This window comes from Vipera ursinii (assembly GCF_947247035.1).
Source record: "Vipera ursinii genome assembly, chromosome: 13".
NCBI lineage: Eukaryota > Metazoa > Chordata > Lepidosauria > Squamata > Viperidae > Vipera > Vipera ursinii.
Window position 1 is genome coordinate 12,325,842 of NC_139526.1, and position 12,618 is coordinate 12,338,459.

Consider the following 12,618-nt stretch of genomic DNA (forward strand, 5'->3'; position numbering starts at 1 on the left):
GTCGCTTTTCCCATTTTTCCTGCGTCCCCCTTTGAAGCTTCTCTGCAGGGTTTCTGCAGGAGCTGGGCTGGCCTTTTTGCTCTCTCCTTCCCCAGCCGCTCCTTGAAAATCCGTTTAGCAGTATTTCCTTCCTGGCCTGATTAAAAGTTGCACACCAAACAAAGTGCCTGACTCAGCCTTCTTTGCTCAAGCCCCTTGAGGCCTTCCTCTGTGCGTGTGTGTGTGTGTGTGTGTGTGTGTGTGTGTGCGCGCGCGGGGGGGGGGAGAGACACAGAGAGAGGGGGGGATAAGGGGAGGAAGATGAAGGGAGAAGGAAGGAAAGGGAGAAAGAAAAAGAAGGAAAGGAAAGGAAAGAGAAAGAAAGAAGGAAGGAAGGAAGAAAAAGAAAGAAGGAAGGAAGGAAGGAAGGAAGGAAGGAAGGAAGGAAGGAAGGAAGGAAGAAAAAGGAAAGAAAAAAGGAAAGAAAGAAAGAAAGAAAGGAAAGAAAGAGAAAGAAAGAAAGAAGAAAGAAAGAAAGAAAGAAGAAAGAAAGAAAGGAAAGAAAAAGAAAGAAAGAAAGAAAGAAAGAAAGAAAGAAAAAGAAAGAAAGAAAGAAAGAAAGAAAAGAAAGAAGAAAGAAAGAAAGAAGAAAGGAAAGAAAGAAGAAAGAAAGAAAGAAAAAGAAAGAAAGGAAAGAAAGAAAGAAGAAAGAAAGAAAGAAAGAAAGAAAGAAAGAAAGAAAGAAAGAAAGAAAGAAAGAAAGAAAGAAAGAAAGAAAGAAAGAAAGAATTCCTAAGTTCATGGAAGGGAAAGGTGGTTGGAGACAGGAACAAGGGATGGCAGAAGATATTTTGCTGCTGGAGATAGGTGGGTGACACCCTCTTCCACATTTCCAGGTGCAGAATTCCAGCTGGACTGCATTTTTTCCCCCAGCTCTAAGAGGCAGATAGTTCCTGCAACGGTATTTGAAAGAAGAGCCTACAAATTGAGTTGCTTAAAATCGTGGCTAAAGAATTCAGAGGCTTCCACCATTGACAAAATCCTCACCAGTCAATTGCAAAAGGCAGCTTTACACGGAACGGCTTACATCCTGCAACGATTCAGAGATTGGACAGCCATTTGTCCAAAATGGTGTAGGATCTCCTACTTGAGCAGGGCGTTGGACTGCATGATCTCTTAAGTTCCCTTCCAGCCCTATGCTTCTATATTCTAAGTACGGGATACACCCCTGATATATTTAGTTCAACCCATTCCCATTTTGCTATATTCCCCCACAACCTATAGTTAGTTGCCTGGCAGCTGCACTCACATCTGGAATGCCCCAAGTCAGGGAAGGCCAGTTCTGCTAATGGGCTAAGTTCCTCTCCTTTGCAAAAATATCATTTTTCTGATTAAAAATCCCAACATTGCTTCATACGAAACCGCAAAACATTTATCCTTTCCAGCAACATTTCAAAGGCCTTGAAAGATTTCACATTCAAAAGGTTGGCGACTTAACCCTGATATCTATTTGAAAATGGTGACATTTGAGCAAAATTGGGGGGGGGGGGCGGGGAGAAATTACAACAATTTTATTTCATTTTATATTTTATTATTTTATTTAAACTTTCTGATGCATTCAGTTCACTGATGATTCCTGGCCACTGCCTGATCAGTTTCCTTGGCAAGGTTTTTCAGAAGTGGCTTGCCATTCTCTGCTTCCTAAGGCTGAGAGAAAGCGACTGGCCCAAGGTCGCCCAATTGGCTTTGGATATAAGGCAGGACTAGAACTCACAGTCTCCTGGTTTTTAGGCTGGTGCCTTAACCATGCCACCAAATTGGCTTCCAAGGAGGTATACAACATGAAATTTAATGATGGAGAAATTATTGCTATCCTTAACTGGAATCCTAATCAAAATAGGTCCCCTAATATATTTAAAGGGACGCGGTGGCTCAGTGGGTTAGGACGCTGAGCTTGTCGATCAGAAGGTCGGCAGTTTGGCGGGTCGAATCCCGAGCGCCACATAGCAGAGTGAGCGCCTGTTACTTGTCCCAGCTTCTGCCAACCTAGCAGTTTGAAAGCACATAAAAACGCAAGTAGAAAAATAGGGACCACTCTGGTGGGAAGGTAACAGCATTCCGTGCGCCTTTGGCGTCTAGTCATGCCGGCCACATGACCATGGAGACATTCTCGGACAAGTGCTGGCTCTTCGGCTTTGAAACGGAGATGAGCACCGGCCCCTAGAGTCGGAAACGACTAGCGCGCATGCGCGGGGGAACCTTTACCTTTACCTAATATATTTAAGATGCTTCCTCTCTCTCCTTCAACACCCCCCCCCAAAAAAAACCCTCCAATTTTGGATGCTCTACTTATTTCTGTGAGTCAAACGAGGATCCATTGACCCTAGAAAAGCTTGAATTATGATTGTCAGTAGCTCCAATTTGGCAGTCTTAAGCAGGCCACGGGTTCTCCCGTTACTATTCAGCTGGCGGAGAGGAGAATAATTGGTCCAAATTGGTAGAAATGAAGACTGTGTTCTTAAAAAGCTGCCAGGGGCAAGACATAATGAGAGACACTTGACTCAAAGTTCCATCCCAAACATGATGTATTGTAGGAGATGACCAGGCTGAGCTAGAAGCAGGAGTCAAATGCATCATCAGTCATGAGTCTCTGCGCACCCACAAGAGATCTAAATCCAGCCCACCCTGAGTTCCTTTATCTCCTGCTAATTTCCCTTGACCGTTAGTAGTTCCGATTCTCATAGAGAGCTTAAGCCTGCAATAAATCTTTATACTCATTTGAACTGCCAGAATCTCTTGATTTCCCCAGCACTTGACAAATGCTATACCACAGTGGTCACCAACCTATGGTCCGCGGCCCGGTACCAGGCGGTGGCCTGTTGGCCATTGGGCCAAAAGTATAGCTGGCCAGGGGGCCCCCTATTTGCAGTAGTGCTGCCGCGTGGGGGCTAGCAGTCCTGTTTGGGCATGCCTGGGTGCACTAGTACTGCCACCAGCGTCATGCCAGCGCACCGCCATGGGCGCGCGTGGTCTGCTTGTGCAGCCGTGTGCTCATTTTCCTGCTACTTTCTTTCCTCCAGGGCCACCTAGCTGGAAAAGTTGGGGAGCTCTGCTATGCCTCCTGAAATACTTGTTCCAATGCGGAGTCCAGTTTAACCCAAGCAGAACATATTTCTTTGCAATGTGTAAAGAGGGCTGCCTGCTCTTTGCTGCCCTCTAAAGGCCATTTTTTGCTTCTTCCAGCCCGACTCTACCTACAATACAGGGCGTTAAGGAGGAATCCGCGTGTTTGCCATGCAACGAACGGGACCGCCGCGCGTTTTTCCGCGCAGAAGGAAACATTCAGAAAATGCATTTTCGTTATCAAGCGGAAAAAAAACCAACCACCCTATGATTTAACCCTCAAGGGAAAATCCCGGCTAAGCCCTCCCAGCCCCGGATTTTGGAAAAGGGGGGGATCAAGGCGCCTCCTCTGCCCCCCCACAACCTCCCCAAAGGCGGGCTCTCGGCGCTCGCAGCCGGAGACCATCAGAGCTCCGAGGACGGGCTGCCCGGCAGGCAGAAACCCCCGAGCTTTCCCCGGGGCCCGCTTGGCGTGGAAGCTTTTCGGCGTGGAACTGCCAGCCGCGAGTGGGACGAGCTGGCCGGGGGCGGAGGCGGAGCGGAGGCGGGCAGGGCGCGCACTGGAAGCCCGAGCGAGATGCGCCTCGGGACGCCTGGCCGCCCTTCCCTGCTCCGAGGAGGTTGGAGACGGTTCTTCTCGCCTTGACTGCGCGCTTTCCCTCTTTTTTTTTCTTTCTTTCGAAAAAGAAAGGAAAGGTAAGAAGGAGGGAAAGGATAGAGGGAGGGAGGGAGGAAGGAAGGAAGAAGGGAAGAAGGAAGAGGGAAGGAAGGAGGAAGAGGGAAGGAGAGGAAAGGAAAGGAAGAGGGAAGGAGAGGAAAGGAAAGGAAAGAGGAAGAGGGAAGGAGAGGAAAGGAAGAGGGAAGGAGAGGAAAGGAAAGGAAGGAGGAAGAGGGAAGGAGAGGAAGGAGGAAGAGGGAAGGAAAGGAAAGGAAGGAGGAAGAGGGAAGGAGAGAGAAGGAGAGGAAGGAGGAAGAGGGAAGGAGAGGAAAGGAAAGGAAGGAGGAAGAGAAGGAAAGGAAGGAGGAAGAGGGAAGGAGAGAGAAGGAGAGGAAGGAGGAAGAGGGAAGGAGAGGAAAGGAAGGAGGAAGAGAAGGAGAGGAAAGGAAAGGAAGGAGGAAGAGGAAAGGAAAGGAAGGAGGAAGAGGAAAGGAGAGGAAAGGAAAGGAAGGAGGAAGAGGGAAGGAGAGGAAAGGAAGGAGGAAGAGGGAAGGAGAGGAAGGAGGAAGAGGAAAGGAAGGAGGAAGAGGAAAGGAAAGGAAGGAGGAAGAGGGAAGGAAAGGAAAGGAAGCACCTTCCTTTTTTCCCCCTTCCACGTTTCCTCTTTCCAAAGGCCGGCAAATGGGAAGGACTTCCTCCGAGCAGCCTTTGCACTCGCGGTCCTGCACTCGGCTCAGCTCAGGGGGGGGCGTTCTCCTCCTTGGACCCCCCCCGCCTCCCCCCAAGTGCGCTCTCTCTCCTGGGCTGCCTTTGGCTTGGCAGAGCTCCCACTTCTGGAGAGGAGAAGAAGCGAAGCCCCATCCGGGGAGAAAACAGAAGCTGCAGAGATGTCCAGTTTCTTGTTTTCACACGCCGGATGGGCGATGCCGTTGCGTGAAGCAGCTCCGCTGGGCCTTTCGCTTCTGAAAGGCCAGATCTGCTAGCGGGCCAGGATGCTGGGTGAACCCCATAAATTGGGGCTTATTTAAATCATACTTTTAAGCAAACCAAGGCTTGGTTGTGATGCAAACAAAATCTTCTGTTTCATAGCTGGGCAGTGATGGGTGGAAATGGAACGGCCGCTTTTCTCTTGATGTAAGAACTAAAGAAAAGGTGTCCTTTAGATTCTCATTTTGTTCGGGTTGCTTATTTTTTACTTATATTATTATTAAGTAAAGGTAAAGGTTCCCCCGCACATGCGTGCTAGTCGTTTCCAACTCTAGGGGCCGGTGCTCATCTCCGTTTCAAAGCCAAAGAGCCAGCACTTGTCCGAAGACGTCTCTGTGGTCATGTGGCCGGCATGACTAGACGCCAAAGGCGCACGGAACGCTGTTCCCTTCCCACCAGAGTGGTCCCTATTTTTCTACTTGCGTTTTTCATGTGCTTTCGAACTGCTAGGTTGGCAGAAGCTGGGACGAGTAACAGGCGCTCACTGCTACGCGGCACTCGGGATTCGACCTGCCAAACTGCCAACGAGCTCAGCATCCTAACCCACTGAGCCACCGCGTCCCTCCTATATTATTATTATTATTGTTATTGTTGTTATTATTATTATTATTATTATTATTATTATTATTATTATTATTTTGATTGATTGTGCTTGGTATAAAGAAAGCCAGTCTGATCTAGTGGTTAAAGCACTAGGCGAGAAACCGGGAGATGGTGAGTTCTAGTCCTACCTTAGGCACGAAAGCTGGTTAAGTGACTTTGGCCCAATCGCCAGGAGACTGTGAGTTCTAGCACCACCTCCACCCCGGTCTTAGTCATGAAAGCCAACTGGGTGACTTTGGGCCCATCGTTCTCTCTCATCCCAACCCACCTCACAGGGTTGTTGTGGGGAAAATAGGAAGAAGAAGGGAGTATGAGGTATTTTCACTGCCTTGGGTTATTTAGAAAAAAAATAATAAAGGCTGGATAACAATCTAATAAATAAAAAATAAATATAACCCACTCCCTTTCTCCCAGACGCTTAGAATGGGAGAGAGTGACTATATTTAAATGTTAGGCTAGCTAGGCTAAGAAGCCATCTTCTGCTTTGCTTTGCTGTGGCTTGACCCCAGCTGTTTAAGAATACCATGATTTAACTTTCAAGGGAAAATCCCAGCTATAAATCATTTTACAATAGCTTGGCCGTAGGAATCGGGCTTGTTCAACCCATCCGGAAAGCCAACTAGGTTTGATTATCAAGCTTCGCCCTCACCTTGAGTTAATAAAACACAGCAGCTTTGTTGACTGGCAGTGCTTTGACTCATAGGTCTTTGAAGACAATGGCGGCTTCCCACAAGTGCTGTGTGCCAAGTGGCATGTTACCAATTCTACGTCAGCTTGCTGAGTTTGTTCTTTCTCTCACAACAATGTCTAGAAGATTGGTATAACAGTCTTGCAAGATTTTTAAAATCAGTGCTCCAGATTTTGGTAGATTGGTAACTTCTATTCTATTCTATTCTATTCTATTCTATTCTATTCTATTCTATTCTATTCTATTCTATTCTATTCTATTCTATTCTATTCTATTCTATTCTATTCTACTCTACTCTACTCTACTCTACTCTACTCTACTCTACTCTACTCTCTTCTACCCTACCTTTACTCTACTCTATTCTATTCTGCTCTATTCTATTCTATTCTATTCTATTCTATTCTATTCTACTCTACTCTATTCTTCTGTTCTATTCTATTCTATTCTATTCTATTCTATTCTATTCTATTCTATTCTATTCTATTCTATTCTATTCCTTTTTTCCTATTCTATTCTATTCTATTCTATTCTATTCTATTCTATTCTATTCTACACTACTCTCTTCTCTTCTATTCTCTTCTACCCTACCTTTACTCTACTCTATTCTATTCTGCTCTATTCTATTCTGCTCTACTCTACTCTACTCTACTCTACTCTACTCCACTCCACTCCACTCCACTCCACTCCACTCCACTCCACTCCACTCCATTCCACTTCACTTGTCCTGTCCTGTCCTGTCCAAGATTTGTTAAAAAGATTTGTTAGGATCAGCGGTGCAGACTGTAGTGGTGTAGTGGGTAACCAAGTGCAGATGTGAACTATATCTTCTAGGCTGAAACTTCAATCAATATGATAATCACTCTTCTGTATTAGTGCAAAGTAATCTCTGCCCAGCTTAGCAGTGCTTCTTTATTTTCTGTTCTTTGCTGTTCCAGGAGATGAATACCTACAGTGACTGCAGTGGCATATTTCTGGTCTCATGGAGGACCTGCCTCTGTTTTTAATATTACAGTCTTTCCAACCTTCCAATTAACTTGACAGGTAGGTAAATACTGTATTGTTCCCATGGTTTGGACAGGGCAAAGGTTGGAGAAAACAAGGGTTATCCAAGACAGAATAAAACTCGAAATGCCCACTTCCTCATTAATAGCTCAGATGCTTTGCATTTTAAAAACACCCAAAAGTAACAGAAATCTAGGCTGTTGAGAAAATCACACCCAGGGATCCATTCCAAGAAGCTGAAGTGTACACTTACTGGCGAAAAGAGGGCTCTAGCAGTTAAAATTTCAGAAAACTTTAATGGGAGGTGTTAGCAGCAACAAACTGTAATGCGACAAGCTGCTAGAATTGCATTTTGTAAAAAGAGTTTTTCCTCTCTGACACATTTGTACATAAAGACATTCTTAATTTAAAAGTTATTGTCACCAATAACAGGATATGAGCTTATCCAAGCTGTGGTCAAACGGGACGAGATACAATCTTTTGGGTGTAAACCACAGTTTCTATGGTAGATTTTTTTTTAAAAAAAAGAGCAGGAAACTCGCCCACATTTTGCTGGTGAGGTTCATTTTCTAATAGCAAAACCGTTTAAGCAACGACAGAATCAGTTATTTCACCCCATACATCATTGGAAAAGTGTTTCTTTGTCTTAGGTTTGAGAATGACAGTGTGTGGCTTAGCAGCTGTGGTCTTGCCGATTATGGCTTATTACCAACCACGGTTGAGTAAATATTTTGATATAATGCAGAAGAGAAGTCTGTTTGGCCAGCTAAGCTGAAAGGGGTTTATTTTGCCTTATTAATCGAATGGAAATAACAGATAACTTGAAGGTAATAAAAATTCATCTATTAATGTCTCAGCATTATACCAATATTGACCCATCATACAGTCTTAAGATAGCTTTATACACAATCCCTGTAAAGTATAAGATCAAGAGCCTTGGTGGAGCAGTGGGCTAATGCCTCCTTAGGTAACACCAGCTGCCTGCAATTAGTGCAGGTTCGAGTCCCACCAGGCTCAAGGTTGACTCAGCCTTCCATCCTTCCGAGGGAGGTAAAATGAGGACCCAGATTGTTGGGGGCAATAAGCTGACTTTGTAATAATGCCGCTTGGGGGGGGCGAAAGCCCTAATAAGCAGGCATATACATAGAATGAAGGCTATTGCTAAGCACATTGATTTGTGCTTTAGATTGTAAGCCACCCTGAGTCTTCGGAGAAGGGCGGGATATAAATGGGATTAAAATAAAAATAAATTAAAAAATAAGATTAACATGGGGAAATGATACGTTACGTATCAGCTGTAAAGACAGTTAAATTTAATGGTATGTTTGAATGGAATAAAAATACCTTCCAAGTGACATCTATAGAAGTAGTTCATTTAGTGACTGTTCAAAGTTACAACGGCAGTGGGGAAAAAAAGGATTTATGACCGTTTTTCACACTTACAACGATGGCAGCATCGTATTTATGACGGTAGCACGTGATCCCCTTTTGCCACCTTCTGACAAAGAAAGTCAGTGGGGAAGCCAGATGCACTTCAATTGCTAACTGAAGAACGGCAGGTATTCAAGAGCTGAAGGGCAAAATTCGCAACTGTTTCACTTAGCAAATGGAGTTTTAGACTCAGTTAAAGTTGTAAGTCGAGGACTACTTACATGAGAATCCAAGTAATGGAGATTCCTCACACTTGCATTTTTTCAGAAGTATTTTTTCCCCCCTAAACAAATCCTCTCTCTCCAACGGTCACGGACTGGCAATTTTATTCCAGTCTCCATTTTAAATTGGAATTAATTTTATTCCTTCTCTTTGGAGGGAGGAATAAGAAGAAAGTTGAAAAGGAAAAACGCGTATTTTATAGTTTATTGGTATCCAATATTTCTTGCCATTTGTAAGATACGTGTCTTTTCCAAGATAAGGGATATCTGTTATTGTTTTGGTTCAATCCAGGTTAGGGCCAGGTTGGAAATGATTTACAAGAAACGTGTGGCTTTTTAAAATTTCTTTCGTTTTCCTAATGGAAAGGGTAAGATTACAAAAGGGAAATTATTATGAACATTACTGCAGGAGAGCCTTGGACTTGCTTGTCACTGCTGTTTGGATTTGAGGTGTCTGTATCTTTGGGCATCCATCATCGCTAGTTGTGACGATGGGATAATTTTATCACTTTGAATCCTGTTGGCTGTTTTTCCCAGCTATTTTCTCTTCTGTTTTGTCCAGACCTGGTTGGAAAGAGGACCTGATTGTTAGACTCCTGGGAAACAGCTCGTCTCTGCAAGTCATGGGGTCTGGCTTGATCAGTGCATCGGTGCTCCTTCTATGCATCTGGTTACGTGAAGGGAATTCGCAGAACCTCCTCAGGGACCAAAAGATAAAGCCGGCACTCCTGATTAATGAGGTCAATGCAGATAATCCCGGAGAGGACACCATGGAATATTTGGAACTCTATCATGTCAGTGGACAAAGAGTGGCTTTGACCGGATATCATTTAGTCCTCTACAACGGAAAGGGAAACAAGGCCTACAAAGTGATAAATCTTGGTGGTTTCTCCACAGATGACCAGGGTTTTCTCCTGATTGGGTCTGGCAGCCTTGTCCCAAGGCCAGCTGTCATCCTCTCAAAGGGCACAATCCAGAATGGACCGGATGCAATTGCTCTCTATTTGGGGAGATCGGACTTGTACGCGGGCATGCCTGTAGACAACAAAGGCCTGGTGGATGCGTTGGTGCATAAATCTAACAAAAGGGACAGAGCAGACGAGTTGGTTCGAGTGCTGACCCCTGACACAGAACCTTTCTTGGAAGACCCGCTATTCCGGACCACAGATGATGAGTCTCTGGAGAGATGCCAAGGGGCGGATTCTCAGAGGTTCTTCCAAGTGGGAGCGCCAACCCCAGGCTCAGACAACCACTGCATCCCTTTCTCACAGTTGAACGCCTCTTTGGTGCTGATCAGTGAGGTGAAGTTGGCATCCTCTGCTGGAGACTCTGAGTTTGTGGAGCTCCAAGGTCCCCCTTCACAAGAGGTAAAGGACCTGGTGATGGTGCTAATTGAAGGAAGCACCCAAAAGATCTACTCTGTCATGGAGGTCAAGGGTGAAACTTCTCCCGATGGGTTACTTCTGTTGGGTTCAGGACTGTCCGAAATTCCAGGTAGGGCTAGATATTTTCTCTATATGTGTTTGTCCAGTTTTTGACGCAGGATCCATTGGCCAGCACGATCAGTAGCCATTGGCTAGATCAGGGGTAGGCAACCTTGGCTCTTTTATGACTCGTGGTCTTCAACTCCCAGAATTCCTGAGCCAGCCATGCTGAGGGGAAAGGGAAAGGTTTCCAAGCTGAGCCATGCTGGCTCAGGAATTCTGGGAATTGAAGTCCACGAGTCATAAAAGAGCCAAGGTTGCCTACCCCTGCTCTAGAGAATTCTGAGAGTTGAAGTCCACGAGTCATAAAAGAGCCGAGATTGCCTACCCCTGGCCTAGGCCTAGGCCGCTTTATGACTCGTGGTCTTCAACTCCCAGAATTCCTGAGCCAGCCATGCTGAGGGGAAAGGGAGAGGTTTCCAAGCTGAGCCATGCTGGCTCAGGAATTCTGGGAGTTGAAGTCCACGAGTCATAAAAGAGCCAAGGTTGCCTACCCCTGGGCTAGATCATATATCACACTAGGAAATTCTGGCCCTAAAGGTGGTTGTAAGTTGAGGCATACCTGAAGTCCTTGACTTACAACAGTTCGTTTAGCGACTGTTCAAAGTTACAATGGCAGTGGAAAAAAGTTGAGTTATGGCCCTTTTTCACACTTACGACGATTGCGGCATTCCCCAGGGTCACATGATCAAAATTCAGACGCTTGGCAACTGACTCACATTTATGACGGTTGCCGCGCCCCAGGGTCATGTGATCCCCTTTTGCGACCTTCTGACAAACAAAGTAAATGGGGGAGGCCAGATTTGCTTCACAACCAAGTGGCTAACTTAACAACTGCAGGAATTCACTTAACAAATGTGGCAAGAAAGGTCATAAAACGAGGCAAAACTCACTTAAAACAACTTAGCAACAGAAATGTTGGACTCAGTTACGGTCGTCAGTCGAGGACTCCCTGCTTTTAGGAAGCTCTGGCTTAGCGAAGCAGCGTGTTCAGAAGCGATGACTGGGTTCACGTGACGTGTTAAACGATGTGCTACTGCCCAAAATTAGAGTTGCTAAGGCGAAAGCTGCAGTTTACAGGCACAGTACACCCCTCCTCTGTGCAAGACACAAGCGACTTTATTTTGGCATCTTGCGAGAATCTAGCACTTGTTTTAGAAGCTGTAATCCTTCCTCCTAGGAGGAGAAAGCTATGTAAATAGACACTTGACCTTGCCAGGAGATGCTTTGTGTCAGGACCCACCTCAATCCACATCTTAGGAAATAAGAACTCTTGGATGCAAGTTTGTCCAAAAGGAAAAGTTTACTAGGATGTGTTGTGATTCAGGGTCAGCCTGTGGGTTCGGCAGTTGGGTCGGATGACTCAGAGGAGGAGGAGGGGGTGTTGAAGACCTTGCTGAGGGGGTTGAAGATCTTGCTGATGAGAGCCCTCAGCCAGGCCCCTCCCACTTGGTCACCACGGAGACCCAGCTGTGTGAGCCTGACAGCGTGGATGAAGATGACCCACAGCTGGCCCTGTTCAAGGACGCCCGACGCAGGAGGCAGTCAATCAGGAGTAAACAGAGGAAGGCAATGGGGCACCTCGGAAGGAGGCAGAGAGAAGCCACGCCCTGAACTCTATATAAGGGGAATGTGTGGGGAGGGCTGGTTTGCTGAAGGCAACCGCTCGGATGGTTCATGTTTCTTAAAGCTCCGGTTTCTTGGTTCGTGTTTTGTAGCTATAAATTTGGCAGGCGTAGTTCCAGCCTCTTGCCGTTTGTGGAGGGGTTGTCCCTGCCTTTTCTGCAGGGCCGGTAGCAGGCTGGTACAGAACAGGATGAGATCGATTGTGGCAATACAAGACGGGATCTAACAGAGTTACATTTCAATCCTATATAAAGCATTCCCATTTCAGCCCCCTCCCCTCATCCATTTGGTCAGGCTCCCATCATTTACTTAGGTGTCAGGTCCTTCCTGGGAAAGTGAACTCTCCTTGTGTTTATTGTTATTGCTTCTTCCTTTTCAGCTGCAAATGGAGATGCAATTCAGATCTCTCTCTCTCCCCCTGTCCCCCCCCCCAGATCAAAAGCTACCCTGCTCTTTGAAGACAGCCTATACAATCTGAGTAACCATCCTCTCCCCCCCCCTCGGAGAGAGGGTAGAATCCCCAGAATAAGCACAATATTCTACCCATACATCTATGAAATGCGATATAAATGGATTCTGACCCTCAGATTCATCAGTTGAACATCTTGCCTGACCAAGGGTGATGCAAGTCATGTATTCAAGCAATTTGGAGAGCGAGATTGACACACAAACCACGACGTTACAGTATTTTCCCTTCACTGGTCTGATGGGCTGAGAATTTCACCATCATGCACTTGTCTGTGGAGATTCCCAGTCATCCAACTCATGGTTGTCCCAAAGATGCTGTTTTCAAGAGGCAACTGGAATTTCTTTGGT